The sequence below is a fragment of the Crocuta crocuta genome, unplaced genomic scaffold (assembly GCF_008692635.1).
Source record: "Crocuta crocuta isolate KB4526 unplaced genomic scaffold, BGI_CrCroc_1.0 scaffold944, whole genome shotgun sequence".
NCBI lineage: Eukaryota > Metazoa > Chordata > Mammalia > Carnivora > Hyaenidae > Crocuta > Crocuta crocuta.
In genome coordinates, this window is record NW_027528243.1 from 186,072 (window position 1) to 193,859 (window position 7,788).

Consider the following 7,788-nt stretch of genomic DNA (forward strand, 5'->3'; position numbering starts at 1 on the left):
TCTCTCGTGTCTCTAGTTAGGGCCCACAGTAGCAAGCCTCATTTCAACTTAATCACCGCTGTAAAGGTCCTACCTCCGAATAGTCACGTTCCGACATACTGGGGTTAGGGCTTCAACATATGAATTTTAGGGGAACACAATGCAGCCCATAACACCACCACTCACCTTCTACGGCTGGATTCAAATCCCATCTCTTCCCCTTCGCTGGCAATCCGCACCCCTTCAATATGTAAAAAAAAAAAAAAAAAGTTTATTTTGATTTTAGAGAGACAGAGCATGAGCAGGGGAGGGGCAGACAGAGAGGGAGACACAGAATCCGAGGCAGCTCCAGGCTCCAAGCTGTCAGCACAGAGCCAAACAGGGCTGAAACTCACAAACGGTGAGATCATGACATGAGCCAAAGTCAGAACCCAACCAACTGAGCAACCCAGGTGCCCCAGGAGCCCCTTCAATATTCTTGTAATAGTTTATTTCCTTCCTAGCACTATCTGCCCTGTTACCATACAAGGGAATGAAAGTAATACTGGCCGCTGTTTACTGAGCTGGTGGCTATCATGTGCCCGGTATATATTAACTCAGGCCTTACTGTGTGCTTAACATATCTTAACAGCGACTCTGAATCCTCACCATGGCACTGTGAGTTAAGTAATATTATTTATCCCCATTTTACAGAAGAGGAAACTAAGGCACAGACACGCTGAGTTATGTATCCAACGTCCCCTAGCTAGTAGGTTGCGCTGGTAGCGTTCACACTCGGCTAGTCCTGGTTTCAGTCTGTCAGCACTGCACTTGGTGCCTCTTCAGTTCAACAGGTACCCAGGCCTACTCTGTGTCAGGCTTGGGTCTTGGTGCTGGGGGTACAGGAGCTTACAAATGCGACCCAAAAGCCCTGCCTTTGTGGAGGCTTGTGGTAATGGTACAGTTCTAGATTTTACTGCGGTGGCAGTTCTATGAAGCTACATATGTGATAAAACTATATAGAACTACTGGGGTGCCTGAGTGGCTCAGTTGGTTAAGCATCTGACTTGGGCTCATGAGTTCAAGTCCTATGTTGGGCTCTGTGCTGACAGCTCAGAGCCTGGAGCCTGCTTCACATGGTGTCTGCCTCTCTCTCTGCCCCTCCCCTGCTCACTCCCTGTCTCTGTCTCTCAAAAATAAATAAATATTAAAAAAAATTTTTTTAAACAATATAGAACTACACACACACACACACAACCACGAAGTTACAAATATGATAGAACTATAGAACTGCACACACGCAGATAAGTACACATCTAACTGGTGAAATCTGAGGAAGCTCTTTGGATTGTTTCAATGTCTGTTTCCTGGCTTTGATATCATATGATAGTAACGCAAGACATTAATGCTAGAGGCCGAGTGAAGGGTGCACAGGATCTCTCCGTAGGTTTCTGTGACTTCTTATGAATCCCTGATTATTTCAAAATATTTAAAAGAATCTCTCTGCCCTCATTGAGCTCAATTCCAGTGTGGAATTAGACAATAAACAAATACATAATATGACATGATAGATGCTGATAAATGTCATCACGAAAAGCAGGGCATGAGGGTACACAGTGTTTGGGGAATGGTGTCTCTTAAATGGATACATGTGAGCCTTGACTTGCAGGAGGTGAGGAAGCGAGACGTGGGATACCTGGGGGAATGGAGTCCCAGGGAGGGAGAACACCCAGTGTGAGGCCGTGAAGACAGCTGTGTTTGGTGTGTTTAAGGAAGAGCAAGGAGGTCAGTGAGGCTTTGGCAAAGTGAGAGAGAAGAGCGGGAGGCTGGGTAAGAGAACTAATGTCCAACCAACTGGGTAGGGCCTTCGAGGCCACTGCAAATTCCTGTGCTTTCTTTTTTTTTTTTAATTTATTTATTTTGAGAGAGAGCGAGCGAGCAGTGGGGAAGGGGCAGAGAGGAGGAGAGACAGTATCCCAAGCAGGCTCCATGCCATCAACACAGAGCCCTACATGGGGCTAGAACCCACGAACCACGAGATCATGACCTGAGGTGAGATCAAGAGTCAGGCACTTACCCAACTGCGCCACCCAGGTGCCTCCGCCCTTTTTAAATTTATTATCTTTTTATTATTATTTTTTTGACAGAGAGAAAGAGCACATGTGAGCAGGGGGAGAGGGGCAGGAGAGAGAATCTCAAGCAGGCTCCACGCTCAGTGTGGAGCCTGATGCAGGGCTTGATCTCACCACTGTGAGATCATGACCTGAGCTGAAAGCAAGAGCCTGAGCCACCCAGGTGCCCCTGTACTTTCTTTTATTAGGAGAGGGATGGGGAGCCATTGGAGCGCGTTGAGCAGAGGAGTGCCATGATCTGCCCGAGATCTTTTTTTTTTAAATATTTATTTTTGAGAGAGAGAGAGAGACAGAGTGTGAGCAGGGGAGGGTCAGAGAGAGAGGGAGACACGGAATCTGAAGCAGGCTCCAGGCTCTGAGCTGTCAGCACAGAGCCCGACGTGGGGCTCGAACTCACCAACTGTGAGATCATGACCTGAGCCGAAGTCAGACGCTGAACTGACTGAGCCCCCTAGGCGCCCCTGACTGAGGTCTTGAAAGGGTCGCTCTGGCTGCTGCAGAGAAGCCACCAAGCAGGCAGAGCAGTGAGGAGCCCTAAAACAATCTAGGTGAGAGAGGGTGGCTCGGACCAGGGTAGAGGTGATGAGAAGTCCTCAGGATCAGGATCAATTTCAAAGTCAAGCTGACCAGATTTGCTGACAAACCAGATGCAGGATGTGAAAGAGAAGAGTGGAAGATAAATTTTGGCTGAAGCGACGAGAAGAATGGAGGTGCCATTTGCTGTGATGGGGAGGACTTCGAGTGACCCAGTTAGGAGTTCTGTTTGGGACATACTACGTTTAAGGCATCAATGAGACATCCCAGTGGATGCTGGGAAGGTGGTAGAAGCTCAGGGGAGGTCAAGGCCGGAGATATAGGTTTGGGTGTCTTCAACCAAGAGAGTATTTAGAGCCATGATATTGGATGAAATCGCCAAAGCAGGGAGTGTATATAGAAAAGACAAGAGGTTCAGGGGCGCCTAGGTGGCTCAGCTGGTTAAGTATCTGACTCTTGGTTTCAGCTTGGATCATGGCCTCATGGGTTTGTGAGTTCGAGCCCCACATTGGGTTCTGTGCTGACAGTGGGGAGCCTGCTTGGGATTCTCTCTCTCTTCTCTGCCCCTCTCCTCCTCTCGCTGTCTCTCTCAAATAAATAAACTTTTTAAAGTTTTTTAAAAAAGAAAGAAAAGAAGAGGTCCAAAACAGAGCCTTGGGGCCCTCCAATGTTAAAAAGGAATTGAAGTAAGGAAGAATCAGCAAAAGAAACTCAGAAAGGGTAGCATGCAAGGCAAAGGGAAAACCCGGTAGAATGAAGATTGCCCTATAAAGCTGTAAGAATTAAAAAGATGAAGAGCACCTGGATGGCTCAGTCAGTGAAGCGTCTGACTTCGGCTCAGGTCAGGAGCTCACAGCTTGTGGGTTCGAGCCCCGCATCAGGCTCTATGCTGAAAGCTCAGAGCCTGGAGCCTGTTTCCGATTCTGTGTCTCCNTGGGCAGGTGTAAGTGTTGCGATGGCACACTCCCTGGGAGAATCGAGACAGGCAGGTGACCACAAGGATGCACCCAAGAGCTACGGCATCCAAAGAGGAACAAGCAGTAACAAAGTCTCAACGTGGAAAACAACCAAGAAAAGAAAACAAAAGGGTGAAATGGAGCAAGTTGCTAATAAAGGAGAGCCCTTGGCCCTTCCTTTGGAAGCTGGAGACTATCATGTGCCTAGAAGAAGCTGTAGGTGGTTCCGTGTTCCCAGCCCATCCTGTAGTCTAGGTGGGGCATGGCATGGAGACTTGCAGAGTGAGGGTGACAGAAAAGAATATGGTGGGACGCCTGGGTGGCTCAGTTGATTAAGTGTGGGACTCTTGGTTTCGGCTGAGGTCATGATCTCCAGGTTTCCTGGGTTCGAGCCCGGCCTTGGGCTCTGTGCTGACAGCTCAGAGCCTGCTTGGGATTCTCTGTCTCCTTTTCTGTCTGGCGTCCCAATTTATTTCTTTTGAGAGAGGGAGGACCGAGAGAGAGTGAGTGGAGGAGGGTTAGAGAGAGAGAGAGGGAGGGAGAGAATCCCAAGCAGGTTGCACGCTGTCGGCGCAAAGCCTGATGCAGGGCTTGAACTCATGAACTGTGAGATCATGACCTAAGCTAAAATCAAGAGTCCGACGTTTAGGGCACCTGGGTGGTTCAGTCGGTTGGGCGTCCGACTTCTGCTCAGGTCATGATCTCACGGTTCGTGGGTTCGAGCCCCACGTCGGGCTCTGTGCTGACAGCTTGGAGCCTGTTTCAGATTTTGTGTCTCCCTCTATTCTCTGACCCTGCCCTGCTCACACTGTCCCTCTCTCTCTCAGAAATCAATAAAAAACATTAAAAAAAACTTTATGGAAAAAAAAAAAGAGTCCTGGCTTTTAAATNAATTTGGTCATGGTCTGCTGGCGGTTAGCAATGACCCTCCTCGCCAGGGCCATCAGGATGAGTTTTGCCTCACCCTGTAAATCCTGTTTTCCCCAAAGTTAATAGGAAGACAGTCCTACTTCCTCGCCTTACACATTCTCAATGTACCTTTGTTGTAAGCCATTTGGTGTTCCATGCCTCTTGCAGGTCTCCTGTTACCAGCTTCTAACTGAATGTTCCATTTTGACCCATTCTGTAAGATTCTGTCAGCAGGGGAGTTTTACCCTATTGTACATACAGCAAGATGCTCACTATATATTGTGAAGTTAATAAAGCAGTTTAAAAAGGAAAAAAAAAAGATGATTTTTATAAGCTCTTAGCAGTGTCCGTCGCATCCTAAACCTCAGGTAAATGGTAGCTATATCGATGATATTGATGGTTTAATTCAGCAACTAAAGGCTTATTTGCTGCTCCTCTGGGCCACCAAAAACCAGATACGGGCTCTCAAATAAAGAATAAAAATCCAGGTTAAGAAGCCTAAGGACTCACCTCACTTAAACATAAAATGATCTGGATGAGGGTCTGAATTTAAAAACTGGATGGGATTTAAGTAACTAAAGTTTTGCTGTTAAAAAATGGTTATTAGGGCCACCCGGGTGGCTCTGTCAGTTAAGTGGCTGACTCTCCATTTCGGGTCAGGGCATGATCTCACAGTCCATGAGATCGAGCCCTGCCCTGCACTGGGCTCCGAGCTGAACTTGGAGCCTGCTTGGGATTCTCTCTCCCCTTCTCTCTGCCCCTCCCCTCCTCGCACCACACCCACGAGGGCACGTGCACAATCACACTCTCTCTCAAAATAGATACATTGTAAAAAATGGTTATTAAATTGACTCAAGCTTCCTACTGTCTACTATTTCCTCTCTAGACTTAAGCCACCAGCATCCAGTTGCTCAAAACAGAAACTTGGACCAAGTCCTGTTACTGTTATAATCATCTCTTGATTTTCTTTCTTCTTATTCAACATCTTGGAGGCTGCTTTACTTTGAACCATTTCTTTTTTTAAGATTTTATTTTTAAGTAATCTCTACACCCAACGTGAGGCTCCAACTCACAACCTCAAGATCAAGAGTCACATGCTCCACGGCCTGAGCCAGCCAGCCGCCCTATGGGCCATCATTTCTTGCCAGACGATTTCCAAAGTCTCCTACGTAGTTTGATCCACCATCTGTCACAATACTCCAATATAGGGATTCCTAACCATTTTTGTGCTGTGGAACCCTTTGGCAGTCAGATGAAGTTTATTTTCAGAATGTTTTTGAATACATGAAACAGAGTACATAGGATTACAAAGAAAACTACACTGTAATACAGTTGTCAAAATATTTTCTAAAAGAAATGTGTGCTGTAATAACATATGGGCTTTTTTAAAAATTAGGTTTGTTTATTTATTTACAGAGAGACTGCACACAAGTGGGGTAGGGGCAGAGAGAGAGACGGAGAGAATCTCAAGCAGGCTCCACACTGTCTGCGCAGAGCCTGACTGGGGACTAGATCCCACGAACCTCGAGATCATGACCTGAGCCAAAATCAAGAGTTGGACGCTTAAGAGACTTGAGTCACCTAGGCTCCCCATTTTTAAAACAATTTTTACTTTTTAAAGTTTACTTTTTCATTAAAAAAATATTTTTAATGTTTATCTTTAAGAGAGAGAAAGACAGAGACAGACTGTGAGCAAGGGAGGGGCAGAGAGAGCAGGATCCAGGCTCCAGGCTCTGTGCTGTCAGCCCAGAGCCCAACATGGGGCTCGAACTCACAGACTGTGAGATCATGACCTGAGCTGAAGTTGGATGCCTAACCGACTGAGCCATCCAGGTGCCCCCAAAACTTATTTATTTATTTTGATAGAAGGGGAGAGAGAGAGACAGAGAGAGAAGCAGGGGAGGGGCAGAGAGAGAGAATCCCAGGGCTCCGCACTGTCAGCACAGAGCTGGACTCGGGACTCAATCCCACCCTGAGCCGAAATCAAGAGTCAGTGCTTAACTGACTGAGCCACCCAAGCGCCCAGGACATATGGGCTTCTTAACACAGTTCTACTTATGGGTCTAATAACTACAGTTTACCCTCTAACAATGCAGGGGTTAGGGATGCCGAGCCCATGCAGTGGAAAATCTACATGTAACTTTTGACTCCCCCCAAAACTTAATAGCCTACTGCTGACCAGAAGCCTTACGGATAACACCAACTGTTGGATTTACACATATTCTATACGTTATATGTATTATATACTATATCCTTATGATAAAGCATGCCAGAGAAAAGTTTAGTAAGAAAATCATAAAAGAAAGTATTTATAGTCGTGTCCTGTATTAATCGAAGAAATCCACATAAAAGTGGACCCATGTAGTTCAAACCCATGTTGTTGAAGGTCAACTGTACTATAATTTCAAACAAGTGATCAATGTGTAAATGCTATTTCAACATCTGCATCAACTGCAATGTGATATGAAACCATCTTTGATTTCTACTGGTGACAAAGTCATGGGAACTATTGACACCACTATAGTTTGTTGCCCACCTTTGTAAATAAAGAAAGCGCTAAATTTCAGACAGGTTGATAAAAACAAGTTGTGATTTTTTTTCCCCATCCAAGTTCATGTACCCTGTGAATTCTATAAACAGACCATTTGTGGACCCCAGGTTAAAAACCCTTACATTAATCTACTGGTGCAAAACGGCTTGAGGCGACTGCAAAGAAACATAGAGGATTTTTAATTTATTTTTTTTTTATTTTAGAGACAGAGCGCACAAGCAGGAGGGGAGAGGGGCAGAGGGAAAGAATCTTAAGCAGGTTCCACGCTTAGCACACAGCCCACGTGGGGCTCCCACGACCTTGGGATCAGGACCTGAGACTAAATCAAGAGTGGGAGGGTCATCCGACTGAGCCACCCAGGCGTCCCAGAATTTTTTGTTTTTAAATGTGGAGAAGAAACACATGAAAGCGGGGATCATTAACCTCCAAAAGGCATGTCATCAATTCCTATACATTTTGCAAAGCGGGCTAAAAGTCAGTCTGGGATTTCTAGTAGCCAAGTAAAAGGTTATCCTGAAATTAGTCAGCTTAGACCTTGATGAGCAACCTCTTGCCTAGATGTACCGGACCCACCTAGCGCAGCCCTGGCCACCCTCTCCTGCTTCCTCCACCACCACCATCCCTTCCCGCCCAGCACGGCTCAGCCAGCTCGAAACCACTGTTAGAGGTCGCGATAAGGCCGAGATGTGTGCCGCGAGGCCACCCGGGCGGAGGCTAACCCTCGGCGCATGCCTTCCTAAACCCAGGA

General features: G+C 46.5%; 1 long non-coding RNA gene across 3 annotated transcripts in view; it reads right to left on the minus strand.

Moving 5' to 3' along the window:
• The window catches only part of LOC144222551 (uncharacterized), a 9,167-nt gene extending 8,947 nt beyond the window's left edge, over nucleotides 1-220 (minus strand). For all 3 annotated transcript variants that reach the window (XR_013332427.1, XR_013332426.1, XR_013332425.1), the window contains exon 1: nucleotides 166-220. This is a non-coding gene — a long non-coding RNA (uncharacterized LOC144222551). The remainder of the gene's footprint in view (nucleotides 1-165) is intronic.
• Between the last annotated feature and the right edge of the window lie 7,568 nt (nucleotides 221-7,788).